Raw genomic sequence first — 15205 nt, forward strand, 5'->3', positions numbered from 1 at the left:
TTCACCCCAATTTTTAAGGCACCATCACAGATAATCATGATTTTACAAATTTAAAATTCATCTCTTCTAGTGAAGTTCCTTTGCTGTGTTTTACTTTTCAGATGGAAAAAGAAGCCCACAGAGATTAGGTTGGGAGCCTGCAAAGTCTTTTTTTCCATTAGAAGAAAATATTTTAAGCTCTGTGGTCCACACAATTGGCACTGCGACTTCTCGGCTCTGCCGCTGCGGCGTAATACTGGCCACAGACAGTGTGTGTGCTAAGGAGCTGTGTCCAACACACCTTTTATGCACAGGCCAGAAGGGGCTGGACAGACCTTGGCTTTGGATCCACGACTGGTTGAGCATCTGAGGTCGGAGACCAACACCCAACAGACATTAGCTGGCTAACCAGCCGTGGGGCCCCAGCACGGCATCCTGCTTCCCCTGATGGCTCTCTGACTCAGGAGGGGTGTCTGAAAGCTTGACCATCAGGGAAACAAGGGAATTAGGGCTAATTAATTAGTCAAGTCTTTGAAATCCACAGAGAAAAGAGCCTCAGAATAAGTGCAAACTATTCATCCTCAGTAATATATTTGTAGCACTTTCATTAAATTTTCTCTCAGATCTTGAAAACTATCTCCTGGCTGCGGAGATTTTCATTGCAGTATAATTATGAAGCCTCCCCAAATAATCACTTTTTAGTTTGTGATACTCGGTGGGGCACCATGCCAGCTGCCAAGGCCTGATGGAGCTGTTCAACTGGAGACTCATTAGCACAGCACAGGTGAAAATGAAGAGTCGTGGTGAAACTTGTTCCCAGAGTATAAAATGTAAATGCCATTGTTTAGGGAGCTTCATGGAAAAAAAAGAAAGAAAGAAAAGAACAGCAGTAATACAAAGAAAGTTAAAATACCCTGGCATCTATCATGATGAGATATTAGGTCCGCTTTCCACAGATACTAATGGAAGCCATCTTTACCACAAAGAGCGTGGATGTTTCAACATGTGATAGCCATTTTTATGAATGACATTCACAAAGACAAAGGGTCACTGGTTTGGTATGTGACTCGTTAAATGAGTTCATTATTGTTCATTTTAGCCTTTTTTAAAAAAAATTTTTTAGATGTTGATGAACCTTTATTTTATTCACTTATTTATATGCAGTGCTGAGAATCAAACCCAGTGCCTCACACATGCTAGGCAAATGCTCTACCACTGAGCCCCAGCCCCTTAACATGAGCAAGTGTTTGAGCTTTAACTGAGAACAAGTTTAGAGACTGCAAATCTAAAAGGGTATCTATGAGCTACCCTTTGTTCATGAACATTCTAATCCAAGTTAATTCTCAGGACACATTTTCAAAGATATTAAAAATCTAGCTCCATGGAAGCTCTGTTACTAAACTGCATTTCATGAACATGTTTCATAAGGAATTCTCTTCTCAGTTGTAAATGGGTTCAATTTTCATCTCTTAAAAACTTAGTATTCTTGGGCTGGGGATGTGGCTCAAGCGGTAGCACGCTCGCCTGGCATGTGTGTGGCCCACATACAAACAGATGTTGTGTCCGCCGAAAAACTAAAAATAAATATTGAAATTCTCTCTCTCTCTCTCTCTCTCTCTCTCTCTCTCTCTCTCTCTTTCTCTTTAAAAAAAAACTTAGTATTCCTTAGACAAAGATAGTAGTTTTATTTTTATTTATTTATTTATTTATAGTAGATTGTTACTGATCAAGAGTATGGGTAAGAAGAATCAAAACACAGGTCACATCAAAGACTTAAGTGCCGCCCCCGACCAGTGCATGCGGCTGAATTTAAGGTCGCTCGTGTGAATTTCCTGGGATATTAAATAAAACACAGACACACATTTTACCTTTAAATCAAGCTTCAGGGCAGCTCCTCTGCGCTCTCAGCCTCAAGCTCCCCAAATGGGAGAGCGAGGAAAGTCAAAAGAGGCTAGTGAGAGAGAGAGCGAGCACATTCAGAAGTGAGCTTTTATTGGGGGGACCCTCATTCTTAGAAAGTTCCATCCAAAAAAGGTCAGGAGGGACAGGGTTACAACGACAGGTGAGTAATTCCACTCCTGGGGCTGCAGGAAGGCACGCCTACATCTGAAGACACATTCTGCTACTTTGAGGATCAGGGCAATATCCAGTCACTATGAAAGTGACCAACAGAACCTCTGTTCACAGGAAGGAGAATGCCAGTCGTTCAGTGAGACAGCCTCCCATACTTCAGAGTGAGACCCAAAACTCGAAAATGTGGAAAACACTTCAGGACATCAATTTGGATAAAGATTTCTTGATGTGGCCCCAAAACACAGGCAACAGATAGGATCACATCAAATTAGAGAACTTCTGTACAACAAAGGAAACCATCAACAGAGAGACGACTTGAAAAATGGGAGAAATTATTGACCAGCTATTCATCTGACAAAAGTGGGCATGCAGAACATAAGCACTCAGCCACAAAAACAAAATTAAAGATGGGCACAGGATCTAAATAGACATTTAGACATCTCTGAAAAGAAGAAATACAGATGGCCAACACATATGAAAAAAACACTTACCAGCCCTAATCATCAGGGAAATGCAAATCAGAACCACAATGAGATGTCACCTCATTCCAGCTAATCGGCTCCTATCAGAAAGACAAAAGGTATGCAGTGAAGATGTGGAAATGGGAACTCTTATCCATTGCTGGTTGGAATGTAAATTAGCTCAGCCATTATAGAAAAAAAATGTGGAGATTCCTCAGAAACACAGGTACTATAGGATCCAGCGATCCCTCTATGGGGTCTGTATCCAAAGGAACTGAAATCTGTGTAAAGGACATCTGTTCTCCCATGTACATTGCAGTACCACCCAAAGTTGCCAAGTTACGGAATCAACCTAGGTGCCCATCAACGTATGGATGGCTATGGAGATACGGTCTATGTATGAAATGAAATATTATTCAACCATGTAAAAGAATAAAATTCTGTCATTTGCAGTTACATGGATGGAACTGCAGGTCATTGTGTTAAGTGGAATTAGACACCACATGTTCTCACTTAATATGGGAAGCTAAAACACTGGTCTGAAATAAGTAGAGAATAATGGTTACCAATGCCTGGGAAGGGTGTTGGGGAGGGCAGATGGAAAGAAAATGGTTATAGGGTACAGGGTGCGGTGGATGGGAGGAACAGCTGAGGTGTCGTAGATAGCATAGTCATGTACAGCAATCAATTGAGTAATCCAAAATGGCCACTATTAGAACATTCCTAATACAAAGAAGCAACAAAGATATGAGGTGATAATACAATTACCCTGATCTGATCAAATGTATACAATTGCAACGTGTCCATTCAAAATATTTTTTAAAAAATATCTCCTCTGTGGCCTGGCGCGGTGGCACAGGCCTGTAATCCCAGCAGCTTGGGAGGCTGACACAGGAGGATCACGAGTTCAAAGCCAACTTCAGCAACAACAAAGCACTAAGCAACTTTGTGAGATTGACTCTAAATTAAATACAAAATAGGGCTGGGGATGTGGCTCAATGGTCGAGTGCCCCTGAGCTCAATCCCTGGTACCAAACAAAAAACCCTCATGTGTTAAAAAATAACAGAAAAGGAAAGGGATCATAGAAAGAGACAGAGCAAGCCGACTGGATGGCCTCGGCTTCCCGCTCTCCCCACTGTGGGATAAAGATCCACGGCAAGGATAGAGGTGTTCCTCTGGCTCTGAGGTACCCCACAGCCCCAGGGAGGGCCCGTCTGTGGGGGCAGAGGAAGACTGGAGAACAAAGGACAACCTCAAGGAACATGAAACAGCTTGTTTCTGGAGTGTTTTGTTCAGGCAACCTCAATAACAGAATGCGTAATAGAGTTCTGGACAACTCTAGTGTCTTCCTGAGAGAGGGCACTCGTGGAGTGGGAAGCGAGCTGGGAGTCGGCGACCTTGTGTGCTCCATGTTCTGTTCCCGTGAGGTACAAGTACCCTTCTTCCAGCTTCTCAGGCCAGTAAGGGAAGACGGACCAGCCGCAGCAAAATGTATGAGCTGACCCTGACCCCGGGGCCTTGGCGAGGAAATGAGACACAAAGAAGTGCTTCAGCCTGCGCGTTTTATTCTGCATTCCAAGAAGAGTGGGGTTGTGGGCAAATATGATAGGGCAAAGACTGGGAGCCAGGGCTGACACGCTGGGGAACACAGTAGGAGCTCTTCCCAGCCCTCGCTGGAGGGTCTTAGGCTGCTTCAGGGCAGAAGAGGGAAGAGGGCAGGGCCTTCCTGCCACTTCCCAAATTCCTTCAGCTTGAAAGCTCAGTGTGCCAAGGAGACGGCGGCAGCACCTCCCAGACCCCATCAAGTGTGGGCCCAGCACAAAACTGGACCTGTACGTTCTGTTAGGCTTTGTGATGTACGGCTTTCATTCTGCACACCCACGACATTCGCTAGAATCGGAGACAGAAGCTTCCTTCCCCCTGCTTTTTGCAGTGGTACCTGCATAAAGATTGACCAGAGATTGGCAGGCTTGAACCCCTGTCCCTGGATATCTGCCCAGTGGCCATTCCTGGTGTTTTAGTCAGCTCTTTCGCTGCTGTGACTAAAAGATCTGACCAGAACAATTTTGGGGAAGAAAAGTTTATTTGAGGGCTCAAGGTTTCAGAGGTCTCAGTCCACAGAAGGCCAGCTCCACTCAGGGCTTGAGGAGAGGCAGGACATCATGGCAGAGGGGTGTGGTTGAGGGAAGCAGCTCCTGTAATCAGAAAGCAGAGAGTGACTCCACTCTCCAGACACACCCCTTCCCACCTCCTCCAGCCTCACCCAGCACCTCAGTCACCTCTCATTTATCCCCATCAGGGGATTAATTCTCTTTATAGAGTTAGGACCCTTACAACCCAATCGTTTCTCCTCTGAGCCTTCTTGCACTGTCTCACATGTGAGCGTTTGGGGAACTTCTCGCATCCAAACTATAACACCTGGAATCTATAGTAGGGCAGCGGCTTTATTTCCCACCAAGGGTTGTTTTCAATTATAAACTGCGGAATTCCAGCTCTCTTACTGCTAAATAAAGACCCAGAACTGCAGAGAAAGGGCAGAGGCCTCACCAGGGCCCAGGTGGGGTCCCACCCAGCCGTCCTTTTCTCCCCCACTCCACACTGGCCCATTGTTTACTTGGCTCCCTTTTTCCAATCTTCTTCCATCTTGTTTGATTGATATTTTGCTTCCTTTCCATTCTCTACTGCCAAGAGAGCAGCTTTTATCAATAAAGTAAGACAAGCTACAGGAAGTTAAATCGGGTCAATTTAATGTGAAAACATGCTGTTCTCACCTTGAATCTTACAAAACCAATTTGGCTCATGAAAGTTAAGCATTTTGTTAGAGGATTTTCATCCTTAATGGCAAAAGCAGTCTTGCCTCTGTGTGCGTTCATACCTGTGCATGAGGACTGCTGTCTCTGGGAGCTTGCTCCGATTCCCTCCAGGGACAGCCTTAGGCTTCCGGGTAGCTGACGCACACATCCACCTTACCAATCCAGGGGCCCTGTGACGAAGGCCCATGGAAAACCACAACCACCCACGGCTAACCTGGGTGTTGCCAAGGCAAAGGAATACAGGATGAGTAGAAGAAGAAAGCACAAGTGTGATCTACCATCTGGAAATTAAGCATGGTTCAAGGCAGTGTCCGCTGCACAAAGGATGGCGTGGACATGGCTATGCTGTGTCCACTCTGCTGGGAACGCACTTCTCAGCATTCTCTTCCAGGCATGCTTGGGGTAGGCACCGTCCTGAAAGGCATTTGCCCATGGTTCGCAAGGCAGACGTGGGTCAACAACCATGTCTTTCTTGTGCTCCAGAGGCTGGTGCAGGGCATGGGACACTGGTGCAGCCCATGCACATTGTCACCTTTCTGCTGGCAGCAGCTGCACCCGCAGCACTTCCTGCTCCTGCTAGGTCCTCCTTCAGCTCTCCCACCTCCGGGGCCAGCGTGTTTAAGTCCTGCCGCGTCTCCTGGCCACCCACTCACTGAAGTTGGAGGATTAAGCTTAATGAGAGACTAGTGAGGGCTCCAGCTGAACCCCACACAGTGCGGAGCAGAGTGCCTCCCTCCTCTGGCTTCCTTCCCACCATGCCCCGGGCACAGCCCTGCAGCCCCACTCAGTGGCTGTGGTCACGGCTCAGTCTCTGAGGCTGATCCCTTGAGCCCCCCTTGCTGCTCTGCTTCTGGGTGAAGGCCAGATTCAGGGTAGGCGCTACACAAATTTGCCCTCCTTTCCCTCCCTCTAAAGCTTCAAACCTGATTCCATGTGCCTGTGTCCTTAGGAACCTGCCCATTATTTCCTCTTCCTTTTATTTCTTCAGCCCCTCCTTATGGGGTCCTCAAGGAAGCCTTTAAGTAAGCTCACACTTTTGCAAACTCCCCCAACTCCAGTCTCCTCTAACTTCCCCTTGTTTCCTCCTTCCTCTGGAAGGAGTTGTGTTTAATGTTTCTCTCTTCACGTCCCAGCTCCTCAGCCCATCTGAACTGACTTCCCCTGACAATTCTCCAGGTACCAGTGACCACCATATTATTAAATCCACTAGCAGTGTTAGCCCATGTCCAGTTGACCCCTGGCAGCCAGTGATGCTGTTGACCTCTGTCCTTCATGAAACACTCTTCCTGCTGGGCCTCCAGGCTGGTACTCAGGGGCTCACTCTCTCTGCATGGCCCAGTTTATTTTCTCAGAGGCTGTCCTAGTGCCTGTGGGGTCAATTCTCCCCATTACAGGTTGAAGATTGTGTGTCCCAATTCCCATGTAAAAATCCTTACCCTAATGACATGGCCCTAGGAGGTGATTAGGTCATGAGGGTGGAGCTCTCTTCATGGGATTATTGCCCTTATAAGTGACCCAGAGAGCTCTCTTGCCCTTTTCCCTTTATGAGGACACAGTGAAAAGCTCCCTCTGTGAACCAGGAAGTGGCAATCCAGCTGATTGCAATGCACTGGGGACTCACAGCCTCTAGAATTGGGAGAGATGAGGGTTTCTAGCTGAGCTGCCTGATCTGTGCATTTGTGTTGTGCAGCCCACATGGTCTGAGGCCACCCCACACTGAGGACTCACTTCAACCTCCAGCTCCACCGCCTTCAGACCTGCAGTCCTATTTAATATCTCAAAGCACCACAAACTCAACACTCCCAAAATCAAACTCACATTTTATACTAAAGTGTGGTTCTTTCTCTTTTCCACATCATGAAAGAGCCATTCAACCAATTATGCAGGTCAGAAGCCTAGACCTTCAGACCTCCATCTCTCCCACCCTCTCAGCTCACGCAGCATGTATCCCCAGAGGTGACCCCTACATTTCTCATGAATGATGTTCATGTTTCCATCTTCATCCCACCCATGCACCAGAGTCCACGTGACCATCATCATGAGTCAACACTACTGTAGTGACCTCCTTGCATCCCATCTGAGCTTTCCCCTTTTTCCTCCATACGGTCCCCAAGCATATCTTCAAAACACAAATCTAATTGTATTATCTCCTGTTTTTTAATATACTCCAACAATTTCCCCTGTTGCATGGTCCAAAATGCCATGTCTGACTACCTGTCTCACCTTTCCAGTATCAAGCAGTTCACATACATGTAATTGGAGTTTCAGAAAAAGAGGCAAGGGATGGAAGGAGAACATTTGAAGAAATAATGAATGACATTTTTCTTTTCTGATATAAAATGTAAACCCTCTATTAACTAAGAACACCCCAAACTGAATAGCTCAAAGAAAACAACACCAAGGCATATAATCATCAAATCATGGAAGCCACCATCTGGGAGAAAACATTTGCAATTCATGAATCTGGCAAAAGACTTGTAGTTAGAAAATATGAAGAACTCTCATAACTTGACAATATGATGACAAAAAAAAAATCCTAAAACCTGTAAAGATGGGCAAAAGATCAGAACCACTATCTTACAAGAAAGGAAGCATAGCGGTCAGTAAGCACCTTGGGTCACCACCTTGAGCCATTCAGGAAACACAAGTCAGAGTGACAAGATCCTATGTTGTGTCCAGGTGTCCAGTGAGACAGCTCACATGGGGAAGACTGGCAACGCCAGGTGTGGCTAAGCATGGGGCAGCTACAAATCCTGCGCATTGCCAGTGTTAGTGGGGAGTGGTGCAGCCATTTGGAGAATGGCCCGAGAGTTTCACGTGAGGAAAATGTTTACCACATGACCCAGCAATTCCACGCCTTGGCATATTTACTCAAAAGAAATAAAAAGGTACAACCACAAATTGCTTATACACAAATGTTCCCAGTCTTGTTAGTCCTAAAACTGCAAGCCGGACACCATATGAGGTGCTTTGATTGCCAAATTGCAAATACAGTGTGGTATATCCATTCAATGGGATACACATAAATGAACCTTAGAAGTACTCTGCTGACACGTGGTTAGAAATGCATTTCATTTATGAGATGTTTTGGAATAGGCAAAAATGTAGCCACAGAAATAAGGTAAGAAATTGCCTGATTTCAGAGGAATCTTTCTGGAGTAATAGAAATATTCCATACCACACTTGGCATGGCCATTACATGATAGTGACTTGTCAAAACTTATTGAACTGTGCACTTAAATGGGTATATTTTGCTGTATTAAATCATACCTTGATAAAATTGATTTCTAAAGTGATAGGAAATTGACTATACTGATAACCAATTATCTCCAAAATAAGACTATTTTTTCTAATCTCCATATGTTAATTTCTACTAATAACTATCTATGTTTTAATAAGTGATGGTATGATTTAGATTCTTTGGAAGTTATTGAGCAGGGGAATAATATGGTCTGATTTGTATTTTTCTTTATAGACTTTATTTTTTTAAGCAGTTCTAGTTTCATAGCAAAATTTACTGGAAAATCACACCAAACAATTGTGGTGTGATTTTCCAGTAAATGTACAATTACTGTATATATATTAAAAACAGGGACCAGGGGTGTAATTTAGTGGTTAAGCATGTGCTTAGCAGTCACAAGCCCAGGGTTTAAGCTTAGAACCAAAATTAAATAAAAATAAATATTTTAAAAAAGAATAAATTCAAGTGGAGAGTATACTGTTCACACGAGCCCCCAATCCCCCAGGTGCACAGCCTCCCCATCATCAACGTCCTCCACCGGAGTGTCCATTTCTTAGGATGAACCTTCACTGAAACGGCATTCCCTCTTGGAGTACACAGCCTACATTAGGTTTCATTCCTGATGAACATTCTGTGAGTTTGGCTGGATATATCATGTGCATTTTTTAATGGTCCCTATTGATGATGGATGCATGTGATTTAGGTTCCCAGATGTGCCAAGCACTACCTCCAGCTTATAGCTTCCATCCTCGACCTGGTCCACTCCTTCATGCTACCTGATTATTGTTGAACCACGAAGCAAAGGAAAGACCACCAACTCCAATTTTAAATCAAATTAAAGCAAGCTTATATTTTGTTTGTTTACACAAAGAAAGCTGGCCAGGACTGTCTCTCCCTAAGCTAGGGAGAGGTCACCATCCCAGTTCTCCAGGAACAAGTTTTAGAGCACAAAAAGTTGCAAAGGGGGGTGTCTTGAGGTAACAGGATTTTGACAAGCATAAGACAAAGGCAGAAGGTTAATGATCTACATGGCTTAACATTTCAAGGTAGGGAATAAATTCAGATCCCAACATCAGAATTTATGAGATGCTGCTAAGTTTTCAGAGAGAGGGTTGTTATCTGGCCTGGGAAAGCCAGGCATGGGTGAGTTCAAGGCACGGGCAGGAATTCCAAATAAGTTTAGAAATTGCAGTAATTCATAGTAAAATAGAAATTAACTTTTCTTGACTTTGTGACGAGGTGGCTCCCAATCCTAAGATAGAATTAGGTTAGGTTCAACAATTATAACCCAAGCACTTTTGAGTTTTAGTGACTCCAGGAATTTTACAGGCCCAACCCATGGCCTTGGTCCAACGGGCAGCAGGATGAAGCTCATGCCCCTGAGAGTGCTATGCAAGATGGCAGGGTGTAGGGGGGAGTTAGTCAGCTTTTCTTGCTACTGTGACTAAAGACCTACTCAGAACAATTGCAGAGGAGGAAAAATGTATTTAGGAGCTAACAGTTTTCGAGGTCTCCATCCATAGACAGTGTCGCAATGAGCAAAAGATGCGACTTATGCAGCTGAGGGGAAATATAAAGAATGACCAGGTGATTCTGCCCTTTTCAATGCTTTGTTCACTCAAATCACTTAATACAATTTCACTCTTTAGGTTCTTAATCAAGAAAATGATGAACTTTAATGCTGGGCACTGCAATAGACATAATCAATTCACAACAAACAATTCTAGATTAACTCCAAGCACTGCAAACACACTTAATCCTGACAGGCTCATGACAGACGTTCCCTCTGTGTGGTAAGCTCAAGTGTCAGATCAGAAATCTCAAGGCTTAGGCTCTAAGACCAGCAGACCAAGGCAGGCTCCACCTGGGGTGGAGCTGACAGCAGGCTGAGGAGAGGGTCCTAAGGAGAAGTCCTGGCTCTCACCGGAGTCAAGATGTGGCTGTAGAGTTTGAGAGTGGTGAGGAGGATGCAGAGGATCAGGTAAATGAGGAGAAGAACTGGGATGTCAGTCCAGGTCCTCATCAGGGTCTCCAGCGTGAGAGCATCAGTGTCGGCTGGCTGAATGTCTGCTCATTTGCTCCATTATTTATACTAAATTTGGGGGCTTCTGACCATCTTTGCAATCCCTATCAGCTGTTACTGGATTTCTCAGTGATGTCATTTGTCCTGGGGTTAAAGCATCAGGTCAGATGGTCCCCACCCTGATTCTCTTCTCGCTCTTATCAGGGTGAGGGCAACAAGCCAGAGGCTTTACTGTGAGTCTATCAGGGTGAGGAGAAGTGACTTGTTTGTGCCTGAGGGCCACGCTGGAGGGCTCCATTAGCCATGCCTGGTGAGACTGCAGGTTTCAAACTGGAGTTTTAAAATGGAGTTGCTTAGGCTAAGGGCCATCCTTACAGACAACAGGCTCCATTCCTCAGGGCTCAAGGTGAGGCAGGACATCATGGCGGAAGAGTGTGGCAGAGTGAAGCAGTTCCCATGGTGATCAGAAAGCAGAGAGAGGTCTCCACTCACCAGATACAAATATATACCCCATAGCCACGCCCCAGTGAGCCACTTCCTCCAGCCACACCCTACCTGCTTCTAGTTATCACTCAGTTAATGCCAGCAGGGACTAATTCACTGATTAGGTCAAGGCTATATCCAATCATTTCTCTTCCAAACCTTCTTGCATTGCTCCCATGTGCCATTTGAGGGGTCACCCCATCTAAACCACAACAGGAAGACAGATCCTAGGTGGAGCTGGCAGGACGGGAGACGATGTGGTAGTAAACCATTCAGACCTGGGATCAAGGACCAGAGAGGAATAGCTGTCCCTGTCTACCCTGCCCAACCTGCCCCCTGCCTTGATCCTCCTATGACGCTGGAGACTACGGCCCAGAAGGCGAATCTTACCTTTCTATGGCAGAAACTTAAGAGAAAAAAGAAAAAGAGCACTCAATTTATTACAGGCCTGAGTCTTTCATTTCACAAGCGCCTGCATTTGTAGGTTGATGGCTCTCACCAGCCCCAAACCCACCTATGCAGAGCTGCCCCCTGGGGGTAGTAAAGTGAAAGCCACCTGTTCTGTTCATGCCAGTCGCTGCAGCCAGTCGCAGCAGGTGGACTTGGGTCCAGTGATAGAGGGGATGGGGGCGGGGATTCTTGCTAAGCTGACCAAACAGAACTCTTGCTGAAGACAGGCCAAGGACTGAGCCATCAAAGGAGGATGATGAGGAACTTGACCAGATGCCAAAGGCAGGCAGACAGCAGGAGGGAGAACTTCTAGGGAGGACAAAGGCACACTGGCCGGCTGAGGCCGAGCTCTGTGGGAAAGAGTGCTGGGGAGTCCAGCAGACTTGGTGGTGAAGAGAGCAGGGCCTCCGTGTGCTGACGCAGCGCCATTCAGTGTGCGAGGGTGCTGCGGGAGGAGTGCTTCTGCTGTCCCAACAGGAGGCCGGCTTCACAGTGGGACTGGTCACAGGAGGAGTCAGCTCTCCTGCCTGTCCTAGTTGTGTGTGGGGTGGTGTGCTCAAGGCTGTGTGGCATGACCAGTCAGCTTTTCTCAAACATTTGAGCTGCTTAGCTACCAGGATTGTGTGACAGATATCACTGAGTGCAGAACCTTCAGTGGCCCCTCCAAGGTTCCTGTGAATCTGACTGTAGAGCCCAGGCAAGGACAAGGCCCCAGTGATCCAGCCTTGAACCAAAGCCATTAGATTTTACAAAGTATGCAACTACATTAGGAAATAGTTTCCAAGAGCGTGATAAGAAACCAAAATAGACTTCAAGTAGATTCTTTTTTTAATTTTTAAGTTGTAGATGGACACAATGTCTTTTTTATATATATTTGTTTTTATGTGGTGCTGGGGATTGAACCCAGGGCCTCACACGTGCTAGGCAAGTGCTCAACCGCTGAGCCCCAGCCCCAGCCCTCAAATAGATTTCTAAGAGGACATTGACATCTAAGTGTTAGGTCGGCAGCCTTCCCGTCCCCCTCCCCTTCCAGGAGGCTGTGAGCAGGGACTTTCCACCGGGCTGAAGAGACCTGAAATGGCCAGTCAGAAGCTGACATGGCAAGAGACTCCAACCACCACTGTCCTGCTGGTGGAAGCAATCGCCTGTCAACTCAATCAGCTCTGACCACCCCGCGAGACATGGTCCCCCTAAACCCTGAGGGCCAACCAGCTGCCCATAGCTGCAATCTAGATGGCCAGGCCCTCCCACCCATCTTCCCTGGTTAGCACTGTTCTTGTTTTTCCAGCCTATGACTTCCAGCCCTCTCCCTTTTGCAGATCAGTGAACCTCGCCCGGTGAAGCCAGATTTAAAGTCAGGTAGTCAGTGTAGTTAGGTAAATCGGGTCTAATATCAAGTAAGATCTAAAATGGAGGCCATGTTGAGAATGATTCCGGGAAACGCAGGACAACTCATGGAATGTTAATGAAGTCCAGAGAAAAGCCCTAGGCCCAAAGTCCATCCCAAAGAAATGTTAATGAAGTCCTTCCTGCCCTGATTACTTCTTTGGCCCACCTGTGTCCCACCCCTCGGGCCTTCCCACCTACATTCCATCATTGAAAGAACTATAAAAAGGGGAGACAAGGACACTTCCACAGATTCCACCTCTTGTATCCCCTTCTTCCTCCTGGAGAAGTCTTTTCTGCTGTCCTTTAATAAACTTCTAATTTCTGCTCTGACCTTGCCTCAGTGTGCTTCTCTGGTGTTATTCTTCAACATTGGGGAAGCAAGGACTCACTGGTCCACAGTGGTAACACCGGGAGGGAGCACCTCCCAATCAAACTTTTGGTGCCTCATTCTCCTTCTGTGGTTCCTGGTCTCAGCGCCTCTTTCTGCTTTGCACTAAGGAAGGGCCATTTAAAGTTTTGTGACATAGGAAAATACAATGAGAATTTTCTCTTCAACAGGATCACAGGCTTTGAGAAACACATTTGACAGAAATATCTACTTTACCTTGAAAAGCTCAGTTGCTCTTCATGTGAAGCTGTCACCATCGTCATTAACTAGATATTAATGTGACTGAATGCAAGCTGGTTCATTCAGTAGGTTTTAAAACAACACAGGTTGCCTGGGCTTCCTGCACTGGCTCGCTGGCAACGTCTCTGTTACTGCTGTTGGCCAGTGAGGAGTCTTTGCTTCCCCAATGTGAAGAATAACACCAAAGAAGCACACCGAGGCCAGGTCAGAGTAGAAATTAGAAGTTTATTAAAGGACAGCAGAAAAGACTTCTCCCGGAGGAAGAAGGGGACCCAAGAGGTGGAATCGGTGGAAGAGCAGTTGTCTCCCCTTTTTACAGTTTTGGTGAAGGAATGTAGGTGGGAAGGCCCGAGGGGTGGGACACAGGTGGGCCAAACAAGTAATCTGGGAAGGAAGGACTTCATTATCACTTCTTGGGATGGGCTATCTCTAAATCTGTTGGGGACTGTTTCCTGGGTTCCATAAACATTTCTTTGGGGTGGACTTTGGCCTAGGGCCTTTCCGGGACTTCATTAACATTCCATGAGTTGTCCTGTGTTTCCGGAATCATTGTCAGCATGGCCTCCATTTTAGATTTCACTCGATATGATATTAGACCCGATTTACCTAACTACACTGACTACCTAACTTTAAATCTGGCTTCACCTCAAGTGGCACAAAGCTTAGGTGGGGACAGAGGGCTGGGAAGTCAAGACCAGGGCAGCAGGGGTTGGCGGCCAGCTGACTGGTCCAGGGTGGGCCCTGCTTCCTGCACAGGAGACATGGTCATTATCCACTGCTTGGAAGTGCAGCATGAGGCTGATGGGCCTCAGGTTCCCTCATCATCCCTGAGGCAGATGCCCCTGCTCTGCAGCATGGATGCTGGGCCTGCCAGCCGTGCTCCCTGAGAGATGCTGCCCTCAAGGAGAGAGAGCACACCTCACCAGGACCACTATTTGGATCTCCCTGTGTGTGTTTCAAAGGTTCTAGAATTGGTGAGTGTGAGGGTGCAGTAGAAGATTTATAATGATGTTTATCTTTTGAAAAGATGGAAAAGCCATGTGCATGCTGAAAGGAAAGTGACCACAACACTCGGAGTGACCAAAAGATCTTTATTGCAGCAGTGCAACAAAGAGAAAAGAAAGAAAGAAAGAGAGAGAGAGAAAGAAGAGAAGAGATGAACAGGGAGAGAGCAAGAGCAAGAGAGAGACAGAGAGCGCGCGCAAGAAACATAAAGAGAGCAAGAGAGAGAGAGCGAGAGAGAAAGAGCAAGAGAGAGGGGGGCCTGGCAGGAGGGAGTTTTTATAGCCCAACTCTAATGGGGCCTCTGGGTCTGCAAGCTGCCTTGTTGGCCCAAGGGGGGTTGAGTGCTCAGCCTTGAGCAGGACTTGACACAAACAGGTGATAAAGGACCAGACAGAGGGGGTTTTGAGTTCATGGGCTATCTTGCAGCCAACATCTGTTCAGCCTGCCCTGCAGACAACACAGTTCAGCCTGCTCTGCACCCAACATTCCTCCCTTTTTGTTTTTCTAAGTGACATGGGGGACGGCGTAAAGTCCTCTGGCTACTTCGTGCTTAATGGTGGGCGACGTTGGACCTAGGAAGGGGAAGTGGAGGAATGTTCGGGGGACAGGTCTGAGAACACCAGGGCAGCCAGAAATAACACTCCGTGGCTACAGACAAC

The sequence above is a fragment of the Ictidomys tridecemlineatus genome, chromosome 2 (genome assembly GCF_052094955.1).
Source record: "Ictidomys tridecemlineatus isolate mIctTri1 chromosome 2, mIctTri1.hap1, whole genome shotgun sequence".
NCBI classification, from domain to species: Eukaryota; Metazoa; Chordata; class Mammalia; order Rodentia; family Sciuridae; genus Ictidomys; species Ictidomys tridecemlineatus.